Genomic DNA, 16,200 nt, shown 5'->3' on the forward strand with positions numbered 1-16,200 from the left:
TTCGAGTATGTCAACCATGCCCACCATTTTTGAGAGTGCAGAGCAGTCCTCATCAACTGAATTGTCAGATGAGCTCACTACAGCCCTTGCTGCGGGGCGGTGGTGGGCGATAATGGAAGTTTCAGACCCCATATCTAAGTATCCTGACTATGAGGACCTCATCTCAGACCAGTGGTGGGAAACAGTGGAGGAAGGAGAAACATCATGCCCCACATCCCCGGTCTTCAGTGAAGCATCTGAGAAGGCTCATTCCCAGCACTCGGGCTTCTCAGATGGGAAATATAAGGGGGGAGAACTGAAGACAACGAAGCAGTGGAGGCAGCAGAACTCTCCCAGTGCTAAAAAAGAGGATCTCACCTCATCCCTGGTCTTCGGTGATACATTGGAGAAAGCTCAGCACTCAGCACCTGTGCCTGTTGTGTCCCCAAAGCGAGCACCTGTGCCTGCTGCATCTCCAAAGGAAGCACCTGTGCCTGTTGTGTCCCCAAAGCGAGCACCTGTGCCTGCTGCATCTCCAAAGGGAGCACCTGTGCCTGCTGCGTGCCCAAAGGGAGCACCTGTGCCTGCTGCATCTCCAAAGGGAGCACCTGTGCCTGCTGCATCTCCAAAGGGAGCACCTGTGCCTGCTGCATCTCCAAAGGAAGCACCTGTGCCTGTTGTGTCCCCAAAGCGAGCACCTGTGCCTGCTGCATCTCCAAAGGGAGCACCTGTGCCTGCTGCGTGCCCAAAGGGAGCACCTGTGCCTGCTGCATCTCCAAAGGGAGCACCTGTGCCTGCTGCATCTCCAAAGGGAGCACCTGTGCCTGCTGCGTGCCCAAAGGGAGCACCTGTGCCCATAGGGTCCCAAAAAAAAAGGAAAACTCAGGATCCCCGAATATTTGACTAAACATCTGAAAAAGGCCGCTTTAGAAACACCCACACCCATCCAGTCACTACAGAGGGCACCAGTGGCTTCCTCAAAGGTGCTCACATGCTCCTCACATGGAGCACCAATGCCAGACAAGATCTCCAAGAGGAGAAATCCTAAAAACCCTGAGCTGCTGAGGCAGCATTTGCAAAATGCACCAGTGCTTGTGTCTTCCGCAAACCTCAGGATCCCTAAGCAGCAGAGGCAGAATAATATCCAAAAGGGAGTGTCTGTGCCTGCCAAGATCCCACAGAGAACACTTGCTCCACCGTGTTCCCCACAGCAACCACCCAGTTGCTACCAAATTGACTATTTATGTAGCATATTTGCTAAATGTTGTGTCATTTCAAATATTTAATTGAAATTGTACATGATTTATATGAATGCATGAACACATTAATAAAAGGTTTTCAACCTCATCCAATAAAACATTTGTCTTAGTTTCAATTCATTTTACCATTATTTGTTTTATTTTGCAGGTAATATTTTTTTCGTTCAAAACATTGTTAAATATAAATATTTTTCATTAAGAGCTCAACTAAGAAATATTTGTTTTTCGACGAATGTACAATTTCAAGGTTACTCGGCGAAGCCAGCGCACGGGCATTAAACACATATCTCGACCAGTCACTACTGCAGCGTTAAACAGATTTCAACAAGATTTCAACGTCAAACAAACCAGACAACTCGTTTAAATAGTATTTTTCTACAAACTGTTAGCTAATAATTTTGTCAAGATGGCTACTGTAGTGGCACAGTCTCATTATATATTCGGATTGCGGACAGGAGTGAGGAATAATTTGTTGTATTTTGATGAGCAAACCATCATATTTCCGTGCGGAAACAACTGTGTGCGCTATAACATCAACCAAAAATGCCAGAAGTTTATTCCAGGTACTTTATTATAGTAAACATACATTTTTAGACACTTCATACGTATTTTAATAGGCTATATATTATATGTAATATATAGTAGGCCTATGTCTTGTAGCCTATATTATAGGCTCATAATATCATATGATAAGTATTAACGTAAATTATATCATTATCACTTGTCTCACTAGTCTTAATATAACTATTACTGGTTATTAACTGTATTTCTTGTGAATATCTGGGCCAGTGACAAATAAGGTTTTCAACTGATAAAAAATTCAAAAAGGTTAAAACTGCACATCAAAGTAGTTATTATCTTTATGGGGGTGTTTTTTACTTATTACTAAAATCTCAATTTTAAACAATGTATTTTAAGCGGTTTAACTGAGAATCATGTGACGACACCAGTCAAAATGTCATACGGGATAACGTTAATGCATTTTCTAAATATTATGATATTAAAACTTTTCAAATCAATAATACTTAATGAATATATAAAGTGATGCAGTAAACAATATTTGGAGCACAGAAAAAAATGTTTTGCACAAAAATGTGTGCACGTTCTACGCAATGCTACGTGCTGCAGCGTTCTGAAAGCTGCCAGTTTACACCAATGAGATGAAATGGGACGGTGTATAGCAACAACTCTGTACTTCCATTCCAATTTTTGACTTTTCAACAATGTTTTTTTTTTACAGTTGGATATCATTTGTAGCATCATAAAATACAACGGGGACAGAGATAGTGAGAATCTTTTTATTTTTAAATTTTTTTTACTGCAAGATGTACATAAATTGGGATCACAAACAGGGAAAACAAATAAACAAACAAACAAACAACCAAAACAAAACCAATACAGTCAGGAACTGACAGATGCGTGCGTTTGTGTGTGTGCGTGTGTGCATGTGTGCGTGTAAAGGTAACTGGGTGGACGTGTCACAGTACATACTTTGAAGAACAAGAGATAGATAAAAAAAAAAAAAAAAAAAGGAAGATAGTGAGATACTGACTACAGCTGCATTTCTAGTAGTGATGAAACTGAGAAATTGTCACATTTCCCTAATTCACTGCATTGTTCTCGGTTAAGGCTGTTGTTTTCTAAGGTCAATGTTTGCCAGCTCTTAGAAGTTGAAAATCTGACACTTGAGTACTGAAATTGTGGATATGTGTAAGTAATGTATAAGTTAATAAATATCTATGTAATGAAAATTCTTTCTTTTTTAAATTATTTTGGACAAGATTAAATATTAAGAAATGTTCCTTAATGGTAAACATGTTTTATTAAATCCATATCTTTTTGTTTGTTTAAAATAAATCATTTCAATTAATTTGTATTTTTAAAAATGAGAAATAATTGTATAATTAAATCTATATTGATTGGAGAAAACAAATAATGTCTAATACATATTTCTTAAATGTGATTTTTTATTATATTAAATCTATATATTTTTGTTTAGATCAAAAACAGAATTTAAATTAATTGACTTTCTTCAATAAGAAAAATATACTTTGTGCCAAGGTTTAGAAAATACATAGAAAATATTGGTTAGGGCAAGTTATTTATTTTTCATTGGCTCAAGTTATAAAATATAGATGTGAACCCTACATTTTTTTTAATTGGATGAATGAAACCTTTTTTTCAGTGTGTGTGTGTGTGTGTGTGTGTGTGTGTTTGTGCGTACTGTTTTGGAAATATTTTTCTTTCTATATATAGATATGTAAACTGTATATTTATTTATTTGTCAATGACAACACACATTAATTAGCACATTAGGCTAATATGGATTTATTCCCATGGAAATTCTTGGCTCTAAGAATATATATTTGTAAATCTCATCAAAAGACAAAATTAAATGTTAAAACTAAATTCACTGTAAATATAATCTTAATTTGAGTTTCATAAACTCGGCGTTGCGTTTGAAATCCGAATTTTATTATTCTCCATTTTTTCAATCAATACATATTACATAGCGAAAATAACCTGCTGAAAGAAGCAGTTTTTTTGACAAGAGACATCGTTATGTTTCGCTCCTCTGTCTGCGCTTCAGAGAGCATCTAAAGCCGCTAAACGTAGGCCTATGGAACGTTGCAACCCAGAGTCCAGTGAAACCTGCAGTACCTGCACATGTCCACTTGATGGCGAAGTCTGTCAAGAAACCCCAAACATTATACTTCCATCAAATCTGAACACAAGGTGACAGTAAAGTCATGAGATATAGTTCAAATGCTTTTCATGTAAGTCCATAAACTAGTCTTAATTGTACTTTATCATAATCTCTCAGATGTTTTATTAATTTAGTGTTTATAACTTTATTAAAAAAGCCTGTTTATACTGATAGTGGCTTAATTGCTGGCAACAGCAAACAGTCTACAGTTACATAAGGAAATATTACTTGGTGGAATTATTCTTTTTGGATATTATTAATAAAAATGATTTATTTATCATTTTTATTCCTATTGCTGTTGTTGACATGTGTAGCTTATTTCTTTAAGGGTTGAAATACAAATAAATAAACTGACAAGGCAAACAAAAAGTTTTTCCCTCTTGAAGAGATAGTTCATCATCATTCACTCAAACACTCATGTTGTTCCAGACCTCAATTACTTTATTCTGTCAAACACAAAAAAAAACCAAATAAAATAAAATAATAATTATAATAATTAATCAGTTTTTTCCCCTTCATGTAGTAGAAGTCAATGGTAACCAAACCGGTTTGCTTTATCAACATTCTTCCCAATATCTTTATATATATAATGACTGAGCATCCTGGATTGGATCCTGTTTGTTTAAACGTGTATTCTCTTCAGAATGCATACATTTATCGAGCCGACTATGGAACCTTACCCTGGTATTCCAGAGTTCTCGCGAGAGCACAAGTTGAATTTGCTCAGCGAGTTAGATTTAGGTCTGGACTTCCAGGCTGTGTGGTGATGAGGGTTCGCCGTGAGTTTCCAGATGATCAGGGCAGATATGTTGGTTTCCTACCAGCTGATGATTGAATCTGGACACCATGGTGGAAATGACCTCCTCCTTGTCTGGCCGCTCATACTCCGCACAAAGGTCTGATAGTATGGGTATCTTAAGTACCTCATCCATGTATGGAGCAGGGTCCACAAAAACATGCTCAAATATTAGGTCCTGCAGGTCATCTAGGTACTCTGTGCAATAAAACAAAATGTATTTATAAATTTATATCCTGTTGATGATGTTGCTTGTGCACGACCAGCATTTTCATTGTAATAAAATGCAGCCAGGTTTAGTCTGCAAGTGCACAGACACAATTCAGGAAAATAGCCTATAGTGATGTAAAGTTATTTTAACAGCAGTTAAATTACCTGCACAACATTCCAAGAAATGGGAACACTGTTACGTCAGAAACGAGGACACAATGTGCAAGTAAAAAGCTTTTATTTAATAGTCAATGATGATGATGATGATGATGATGATGATGATGAATAATCCGGGTGATGCAGGCGGTGGCACAGGGACTTTGATGGTCAGACACGGAGTGATGGATGAAGTGCAGCGTGCTCTGATGAGTGATGACGTGATCCAGACATGAAACGTAATCCAACAAAGACGCGAAACCGGAACACAGGAACTCAAGACGGGACACGAGGCACGGGAACAGGATCAGACAACACAGAGACTTCATGCAACGATCTGACAAAGGAGATGAGAAAGTGGTGAGCATTTCTAGGAGATGAGATGAGTGGCAGCTGGTGATGATGAGTGATTGCAGCTGGATACTGATCAACCGTAACGATCCGGACACACCCACTCACACACATGTAAACAACAAGGCATGAGACTAGAGAGAGACATTGGATCTATGAACCGTGACAAACACCAAATTTTTTGGGGCAAACCGTAGAATGTCACTATGAAATGACTCCAAAGATGAAGTCTGGTGATGTGGACTTAGTTTGGTGATGTCCTTCAAAATCCGCGTGTTTGTCATCACTTTCTCCAGCTTGTAGAATGCCTGAGTTCCTATGAGAAAGAAATGATACAAAAATTGCATTAATTACAACTAATAACTTTAATTTTAGGTTATTTACACTTCGACTAACAAAATGATAAAATAATTTTGCATCTGGCTTTATCATATGTTCAGATCTATCTACCGAAAATATATGCAAAATCGTACATATTTAATGAGATAATGCCTAATTTGCATAATTAAACATATACATTTCTAAAACTTGTAATACATTTTTTTTATATACTTGTGTAAGTAATCAACTGAGGAAGTTTCATGGTGATATCTATTATTTAAACATTTTACCCTATTCACCTGTAGTGTCTCGCCTTAAAAATAAAAAATCCACCCGCAAACCGCCCATATTCTTTGATTTAGATCTGCATCTGATCATCACATTACAATTATTCAAATTCTTAGTGTTAAGCATGATAATATGGTAACATCACACTGAAGTAGGCTGATTTAAAATGAACATTTATTTAAAATAAAAGTTCTTCTTTTGGCAAAATTACATTTCCTTAATAGCCTAAACAGAGGCTTTACTCCCTTCAAGCTTAAATTGTCAATGTTTCATTACATCACTGTTTGAAAACACTCAGAATCATTTTTTGTAGCTTTATAAAGGGCATTTTCCCCTAATTTTATTAAATGTATGCTCCATCTTTCATTTCAAATTCTTAAATTTGATAAATATATTCAATTAAAATAATTAGACACTAGGCTGTTACCAATAAAATTAAATCATTTACATTAAAAAATTATAACTATTAAATTAGATTATTTTAAATATTTTTGAATATACAAATAAGGAATGTTGAAAAGAATGATACTTTATGAAACTAGCGTTTTGTCATTCAACGTTGACACTTGCTTGAGAAGTTGAAGTCGTTCTCTATCTCCGTTGCTTCTACCCACGGTGGTTAAAAATGGTACGGTCCACAATAGGGGTGTCTGAAATCGCTTTACATTAAAATGTTCCTACAGTGAAAATAGGAGTTGACTTGTATTGTAACTGTAATTATATTTTTTCACAATATCAGAAAAATTATCTGACCCCCCCAAAACTGATATTTCTGTCCCCTACTGGGTCTTCATTGGGGGGTATAGTACCCCCCAGTACCCCCTGTAATTCGGCGGTCAGTTACAATACACTCCAGAGTAACACCACGAGCTTCCAACAGGGCAAGGCTCCTCTGTAATCCTTTTTCCATGTGGTAGCTTCCTCCCACTTCGTTACTCTGAAATAGACAAGTATAGGGAACGAAACAATCAACTTAGACAAACCAGAAGTTTTAAACTTCTCAAAATGTAATTTTTTTAAATAGTGATATTTCTTCTCTCCCACCTGAACCAGCTCTGGTGTGTCCACAACGGTGTTGGTCTGAAGGTCCATCAATGTATAGCTTCCAAACTTTGCAGAGTGGCCTTTGAAAGTAATATTACACAAAGCATTATTACCACGAGTGCATTGAATTCAGTTAGATACTACCTATGCATGTTATGCTTCATGATCCGGAAAATACCCGAGCATCCATGCATCCTTCTTATTTACAACTATGTACCTGGTGAGTCAGCCCTCATGTCACCTCCAACGATGACCCTTTCCCTTTCACTCAGGCGATCTAGCGTCTCATTTTGCCATTTTGCTTGAGCACTAAGAAACAAAAACTCGTACTGGTTAACAAATATTAAATACAAAAGTAACAAAATATAATAATAATAAAATTCTGAACCAGGGGTGTTAAACTCAGTTCCAGAAGGATCAACAGGCATACTTGAACTTTTTGAATGAGCCTTAGAGAGTTGATTAGCTGCCTCAGGTGTGTTTAATAATGATTAGAGGTAAACTCTGCAGTGCTGTGGCCAACAAGGAACTCAGTTTGACACCCCTGTTCTAAAACAAATGCAGTTTTGAAACTTACGACATGTCTGCTGTCTCCGTTAAAGTTGTGTCCGTCTCTGCTGGATCAAATGTATAATCTTGCTCTTCAGGTGCTACTACAGATGATGTGTCCATTAGGGTTTCTTCGTCATCCTCTTCCTCCAGTTCCACACGAGGTCTCTTTGATGGCCACTTTATAGGTGTAGAGGTCCTAAATATTAAACCAGCTGCTGGTGACAAACTGTCAATGTCTGAAACTGTATCTGTCGTCTGGACACCTGTAATATACAAAGTAGTTGTGTGTTACTGTTATGTGACACTTATTGTGTAACAAGACTAGTTATAGGTCCTCTGTATAAGCAGTATCATGTAATACATAAACATACCTGAACTCCTGTAGCGAACATGAAACGTCTTCATTGATGACTGAGTACCAACAGACTTGGTCAGCGGTTTTGCGTCTGTCTGGCAAGCAACATCTCTGGTTTGGCTGCTCTGTTCTGATGTGCTGTCCTTAACAAATAAAGATTCCACTATCAGCGCGATAAAAAAATAACAACATAGCTGGACTCATGGTGCTATCACAAACTTTATAAGTCTAACATGTTATTATGAACTTGACAAATTCAAAGGCAATTTGGAAAACCAACGCGTAATACATACTTCTAGATGTGTAGCTGGATCACGAACAGTTGGCACTGCTACATCCTTCAGGAGCCATTTTTTTGCAAAACCTGCTTTATACTGAGCCTCATTCAAAAAGCTGTCCGGTGTAAAATGATTCGAGCAGACATAAACGAATTTTGGTAGAGTTGAGGGAGCATTTTCTTCAAAAACAAACTTAATCCACCTCGTCTTCAGCGGTTCAGATTTCGGGAGTAAATAGAGAGAGGCTATGTGGATTATTACATCCAGCCCAACGCTTGGGAGACATTCTCGTCAGTGCAGCGATGGCGGATGTGATGCCCAGAGAAAAATCTGTGGAAGTAGTTTTCCAGGATCTGGAGAGGCCTGAGGATGGAACATTTCAGATATCAAAAACTGTTTATTTATTTTTTTATAATATTAATGATCAATGTCAGTGGTCACATCAAATTGTTACTTTGGTTTCACTTTATTTTGGTCCCTTTAAGACATTCTATAAGTCTATAAGAAACATTGCACCTACATGTCGACTAACTCTCATTAGAGTATTAGTAGAGTATTAGTAGAGGGTTAGAATAAGTTGACATGTAGTTGAAAAGTTACTTATAGTCAGTAGAGTGTCTGTTGCTAGATCCATTGTTTTATTTAAAAAAATGTCAGCGCTGGTCGAGAAAATAATATTATAATGGGGGAAATAATTTTAATATTCTGTAAAAACAAGCCTTATTTTTTAGTGGAAAACAAGATAATACTTTTTAAAATAATGTTGGAGAAATAATGATTTACCATTATTATATAGTATCAAGCGCTATATAAATGAAGGTGATTTGACTATAACAAGAACATTACAATGAACACAAATTTGAAAATCTCACTACAAATAATGCAGAATTTAAGACAAAAGATAATAATCCTACTCTGCTTGTTACACTTCCACACACCTGAAACTGATCGAGTGAATCTCCTCAGCTTCTCCAATCTAGCGTTGTGTACGAACAAACCATGGATGTTGTAACATCTGCTCTAAGCTGGGGCGTTCAGCTGGATCGCGAGCTAGACACTGTCCAATCAGATCCCTGCAGTCTGTACACATTTTAATAAGGAGAGAGCTGGTTAGTCATGACCATGTGACCTGGCATTTTTGAAAACAGCGATGCTCTCGGTGTACGTTGAGCTACAGTATATATAAAAATTCTGACACACTACAACCTTTAACTTTCTGTACAACTCGTTTGCTTTATGTGTGTTTATCCATGTTATCATCATTATTCACTCACGTTTGGATAAGTTGGGGTTCTGAAATGTAACTTCGGCTTGTGTGATTTCCGTTCTATTACAAAAAGGAAGACATGCGTTTGACAACTCGTACAGCACCACTCCTAGAGACCAGACGTTTGCTGGGACGGCGTGGAATCGAGGTTCTGTAAAGACTTCAGGTGGGCAGTAATCCAGAACTCCTGTAAGGAAGACATTTGCACATTGTTGAGCTTTTTTTTTAAAGCATCATCCAAAAATTTGTAAGTCACTACCTTCAGGTTTCCACACTCCCAAAATGCTCACCCCTGTATCTGTTTCTCTCGTAGCCTTCACTACTAAACAGCTGACCGCAGCCAAAGTCTATCAGCTTGAGATCTAGCGTGTCTTTCTCAAACAGGACATTCTGTGGATGAATGTCACTATGGAAAACACCATGATGGATGCAGTGTAGCACTGCCCGCACAGCCTGTCTCATGACGACCCGTGAGAACCAGTCACTCCAAGGTTGACGATAGATTATGTCAAACAAGCTCTCGCAGTGCCCCGGATACTCCATAACCAGAGTGAATTCTTTAGGATGTTCAAACCACTCGTACAGTTGTATGACGAAGGGGCTTATGGGTTCTAGCCTCATCATCATCAGCAGCGCCACTTCTGTGACGAGAGGTTTGGGATTCCCAGGCTAGAGAGAAGAAGCAGACAGAAGGTTAGCTGGGTAAAAATCTGAAGAAAACATCATTTTGAAATGTACTATTCTTTGATCTTTTTAGATGCGTTCAAAAGAGCCTTTTCAGCTCAAAGTTATTTGGTGCCTCTAGGCTTATTTGTTGATCACATTTATACCTAATGCTTCCTACGGGTGTATTAACTACAGTAATCTGCACTTAAACAACTCAATACACATTCAGGTTTTGGCCAACTTACAATATAAAGATAACGATAATTGTCACTCTTGAGCATCCGCTTGATGGCAACCTGCACAAAAAAAACAGTTTCAATAACAGTAACAGTTTTCAAGCACCTGGCTTTGTATTAAGTATTAAACCATCTGTAAATTGTTTTAAATGTGTTTTGATGCATGCAAGAGCAAAATGTTTGTGCAATTCAGTAAGATTTACCTTTTTGCCATCAAATTTGCGTGTTCCCAGGAACACTCTGCCAAATCCTCCGGATCCAATTAACTGTTCCACGTTATAGAGAGACTCAAAGGACTCTGAAAAACAAACAGAAAAATATGAGACAATTATTAGCTTGCTAGATTCATTGTTTTATTTGAAAAATATCAGTGCTGGTCGAGCAACAGTAAATGTGATCGGACGTGTTAAAAACTTGACTCAGTTATGCATGAAATAGCTAAATCTCTATCTGTAGACTTTGCACTGCCAAGCCTTATTTCAGTCTCACCTGTTGAGCTCTCGTTCACAGGAGAAGCCTCCACGGCACCCTGAGCAGTTCGGCCAGTTGATGTCTCTGTTGGCTCGACAGGAACTTGACCCGGCAGCGGAGGACACAGAAACCCTTCGAGGCTGTTGGACCTGGACAAACCCTTTTCGCTTGGGCTCTCCCATCCACCGCTACTCCAGCTCCCCTCGACGCTGTCTGAGCCTCGGCTGCACAGATTCAACGACTCTCTACTTCCTCTCTCGACATGGGCCTCAGGGAGGGACCAAGATGAGGATGGCGTGATGCCCGGAGAGGAATCTGTGGAAACAGTTCTCCGGGATCCGGAGCGGCCTGATGATGGAACATTTCAGATATCAAAAACTGTTTTTACTATTATTTATTATATTAATTATCAATGTCAGTGGTCACATCAAATTGTTACTTTGGTTTCACTTTATTTTGGTCCCTTTAAGACATTCTATAAGTCTATCAGAAACACTGCACCTACATGTCGACTAACTCTCAATAGAGTATTAGTAGAGTATTAGTAGACTTTATTTAAAAAATGTCAGCGCTGGTCGAGAAAATAATTTTATAATGGGGGAAATCATTTTAATATTCTGTAAAAACAAGCCTTATTTTGAGTGGAAAACAAGATAATACTGTTTAAAATAATGATGGAGAAATAATGATTTACCATTATTTGGCTTGACGCCGGAGTGATCTGAACCAGGTGACGATGATGGTTCAGGAAAAAAAGGCTCCACAACAGTCACAGCATCACTGGAAGAGCTGCTGAAAACACCCTTCGTATCCTCCAAGATACATTCTGGAGCTTTTTCTGAAATGAAGAAAAAACAAATGAAAACAACTATTAGACCCATCTCTGACGTCAAATTAAGCAATGACATAATGATATAACTTACATTTTACTATTCAAATCTTAATAGTGTAACAAAGTCTCTGCTTAATATCTGCAAACTCTTTATTGTGATGCTCCTCCAACAGACATTCAGTTGTCTATAAGTAACATTGCACCTACATGTCGACTAACTCTCATTAGAGTATTAGTAGAGTATTAGTAGAGTATTAGTAGACTGGTAGGGTTTAGGGCTGGGACAACGCGTCGAAGTCATCGATGACGTCGATGCAAAAAATACGTAGACGCAAAATATGCGTGTCGATTCGTCGACCTGTTTTCATTTCTCTAAAAAACGTGTGCAAATTACTTCACAGAGTGTACCTTAAGTGCGCTGATACGCGATGGCCATCATTCTATCCATCCAGGGGTTTTCCTGCATTGAATTTTTTGGGGGGCGGCCGCCAAAGCCTTATTTGATCGGTGAGTGATGTAGAATAGAATGACTGACTGCGCTTGACAGGGCTCATATAAGTACGAGAGAGAGCGCCGGCCGCGCGCGCGCACTCACCGTCTTCAAACAACACGAGCGCTGTCTTGCTCTCTCTCTCTCCCTCGTGCATATTAATCAAAATCATTAGACACGATAGAAAAAGGGCGGAAGACCAAAGTTTCACGTGGAGCATTCGGAGATTTTTTTCTCTTGAATTACCGCGGAGTGTGAATTGTGGTAAAAAATAAACTGCCGGGATAATCACACAACGCTTGCCGTAGGCTACACGTCCACTAATGACACGTCCGATTCGCGAACTAATGACTCATTTGAACCGATTCACTTCAATGAATGGTTAAAACAACTGATCTGTCCAACACTGAACTCACGAGGCGTCTGAATCGGTGTATAACAAATCGGTAACACTTTACAATAATGTTCCATTTATTAAATTCTAGTTAAGTACTTTTTTTTATTAGTATTTTTATTTATTTTTTAAGAAAAAGGTGAGTGGCAGAGTGTATTACTATACGTTGTTGTTATTTTTATGTGAATGAAGAATTAAAATATGCACTTTTTTCAGTAAGCTAGGACTATGCGTTTCCAACATAAATGTTCAATTCTGTTGGTTCAGGAAGGACGCCATGACAGGCTGCTGGCTCCCACTGTTCATTTATATTTATTTTTTGTTGGAAAAGCACTCTCTGTATTAGCTTAAAGCCCTCAAGTTTACATTGGTTACTGTATTCTTTCAATTGCTCTAAACAAGTATTTTGGGTGACCTTTTTATTTTTTTATTGAATACTAGACATCAAGTTGTTGTTATTTTCATCTGAAAGAAGAACTTTTTTTTCAGTAAGCTAGGCCCTATGTGTTCAGTAAGCTTGTTTCAGTAAGCTATGTGTTTTCAAGGCTTTAAGGTTTTATTGAATGCTACCTCTGACTAAGAATGCATTACTGTGCACTTGTATAGTCTTTTATTTTGGAATTTTAAGAGCAATAAACATATATTGCAATGTTAAGGAATTCATGTTTTTTTCATTCAGATATGTAAATTAACATGTATAAATTGCTATTAGTCAATTAATGGGGATTGGGGAGATAATCGATAATCGAATCGAATCGGACTGGAAAAATGAATCGTTAGATTAATCGATGCATCGAAAAAATAATCGCTAGATTAATCGTTTAAAAAATAATCGTTTATCCCAGCCCTAGTAGGGTTAGAATAAGTTGACATGTAGTTGAAAAGTTACTTATAGTCAGTAGAGTGTCTGTTGCTAGATCCATTGTTTTATTTAAAAAATGTCAGCGCTGGTCGAGAAAATAATTTTATAATGGGGGAAATAATTTTAATATTCTGTAAAAACAAGCCTTATTTTGAGTGGAAAACAAGATAATACTGTTTAAAATAATGATGGAGAAATAATGATTTACCATTATTTGGCTTGACGCCGGAGTGATCTGAACCAGGTGACGATGATGGTTCAGGAACAGGATCTGCTGGAGGAATAAAAGGCTCCACAACATTTCTTGAGCTGCTGAAAAAACCCTTCCAGCGCTTCTGGAAACGACCAGGTTTCTTCATACGTTCTGGAGCTTTTTCTGAAATGAAGAAAAAACTAATGAAACAACTATTAAACCCATCTCTGACGTCAAAATTAAGCAATGACATAATGATATAACTTACATTTTACTATTCAAATCTTATCTGTAAAGTTACAAATCTAAAGTAATGGGAATTGTTCACGCTATCCACCTGACTTCTGCTTAATGCCTGCATAAATGTCCCAACATATTATTTCACAATATTAATAGTAATTTTATTTCACTATTATCACGATTACGAGGTGATTCCGATTCAACGCTAAAGTTATTTTTCTTATTTTATCTGATCTTTAATTAAAAAGAAAACATACATTTCCAGGCTTCATTTGGCCAACTCTGGCACATGTGGCTCAGTTCTTGTAATGGTAAAGATCATATGGGCCATATCTAAATATAGATATATTTTATTAAACACATTTATTAAATCAGGGTTCATACAGAGATTCTTAAATTGAATTTACTACCTTTTTACTACCTATTTTACTACCATCACAATATTTTTACTACCAACACGGCTTCAAACTTCAATTGTAGCAGTGTTAAGTGTTAAGTAAAGTGACAAGTAAAGACATGAAATATCTTTCCAAAATGAATTAATAACATATTTAATCACAATTTAATGAGGCAATTATAACTTAATTTCAACACTGGGAGGGAGAGATAGAGAACCAGAGAGAGCGAGAAAGAGAAAGTCAGGAGAGGTTCTGTAGGTGTATGTGAGTGTGCATGTGTGTTAGGGCAAGTGAGTGAGCTACATTCAAGTAAGAGGGAACTCTACCATAGGACTTGGATTAATCAAGATATCACAACAGGCCTTGGTCCATAGGATTTACTCAATATGTCAAAGAGTAACAATTACATAAAAATTAGAAGACAGACTGGACCTTTAGAATGAACAGCTACACAATGTGTAATAATAAAGTGCAATTGTACACTATAATAACAGTATTTCATTAATAAACAAATAACTTCAACACTAGACACAAGCCGAGCACTGTCCAACTCACAACTTTTTTTAGTGAGGGCCAAATACAGAAAAATAAACAAAGGGCCGGGCCACACACTAGAGGTGACATATTGACACAATACACAATACTGTATTTTTACAACCTGGCTATAAAACGCTATAAATCCATCCATATTTTTTTCCAAAACGCTATAAATCCATCCATATTTTTTCCCAAAACGCTATAAATCCATCCATATTTTTTTCCAAAACGCTATAAATCAATCCATATTTTTTTTCAAAATGCTATTAATCCATCCAGATTTTTTTCAAAACGCTATGAAACCATCCAGATTTTTTTCCAAAACGCTATAAATCCATCCATATTTTTTTCCAAAACGCTATAAATCCATCCAGATTTTTTTCCAAAACGCTATTAATCCATCCAGATTTATTTTTTCAAAACGCTATAAATCAATCCATATTTTTTTTCAAAATGCTATTAATCCATCCAGATTTTTTTCAAAACGCTATGAAACCATCCAGATTTTTTTCCAAAACGCTATAAATCCATCCATATTTTTTTCCAAAACGCTATAAATCCATCCAGATTTTTTTCCAAAACGCTATTAATCCATCCAGATTTATTTTTTCAAAACGCTATAAATCAATCCATATTTTTTTTCAAAATGCTATTAATCCATCCAGATTTTTTTCAAAACGCTATGAAACCATCCAGATTTTTTTCCAAAACGCTATAAATCCATCCAGATTTTTTTCCAAAACGCTATTAATCCATCCAGATTTTTTTTCAAAAGCTATAAATATATTTTTTCCCCAAAAATTGTCTTGTTAAAAAGTATTTTGTCTTTTATTTCGTGTTTGCATTTGGGGAAAAAAACATGTTATGTAGCCTAACCGTTCGTTCTCCATTAAGGATGCTTTTAAAACTTAAAACTTAAGACATCAAACAGAAAACACAAAGCCTCTCTTTGAAACGAATTTCGTTTTGTATTAATTTTATCTTAATTTTAATCCATGTTTCATTATTTTGTATAATCACAACACGTTCAGACATGAACCGAAACTCAGCGTATAGGTAGCCTAGGCTACTCGCCTCACAGACCTAAACAAATTAGAAATATCCTATATCTATTATCTACAGAAAGCTTGAAATTTCTACTTTTAAACAGAACCATTCAAAACTAAATAAAAGTAGGCTATAGGCTAATCCGTAAGAAATGCATTTTTCTCCGGCGCGTTCACTACTGCGAAGATCGCGGGTCAGTGTCAACTTCATCTTTGCAGCTGACACAGAAACACTTGTTTATTAATAAACAATTAAAATGTCATAATATATT

The 16,200-nt window shown here is 36.9% G+C and overlaps 2 long non-coding RNA genes across 2 annotated transcripts; both read right to left on the reverse strand.

The window, feature by feature from the left end:
• Positions 1-6,150: 6,150 nt before the first annotated feature.
• Positions 6,151-8,206, reverse strand: LOC309491412. The gene is made up of 3 exons (XR_014203104.1): positions 7,689-8,206; positions 7,112-7,420; positions 6,151-7,004 (listed from the first exon to the last, which is right to left on the reverse strand). It is a non-coding gene; the product is annotated as an uncharacterized lncRNA (long non-coding RNA).
• Positions 8,207-14,482: 6,276 nt separating this feature from the next.
• Positions 14,483-15,650, reverse strand: LOC309491411. The gene is made up of 2 exons (XR_014203103.1): positions 15,572-15,650; positions 14,483-14,861 (listed from the first exon to the last, which is right to left on the reverse strand). It is a non-coding gene; the product is annotated as an uncharacterized lncRNA (long non-coding RNA).
• Between the last annotated feature and the right edge of the window lie 550 nt (positions 15,651-16,200).

Source organism: Leuciscus leuciscus (assembly GCF_965113295.1).
Source record: "Leuciscus leuciscus genome assembly, contig: HAP1_SCAFFOLD_225, whole genome shotgun sequence".
Taxonomy (NCBI): Eukaryota; Metazoa; Chordata; class Actinopteri; order Cypriniformes; family Leuciscidae; genus Leuciscus; species Leuciscus leuciscus.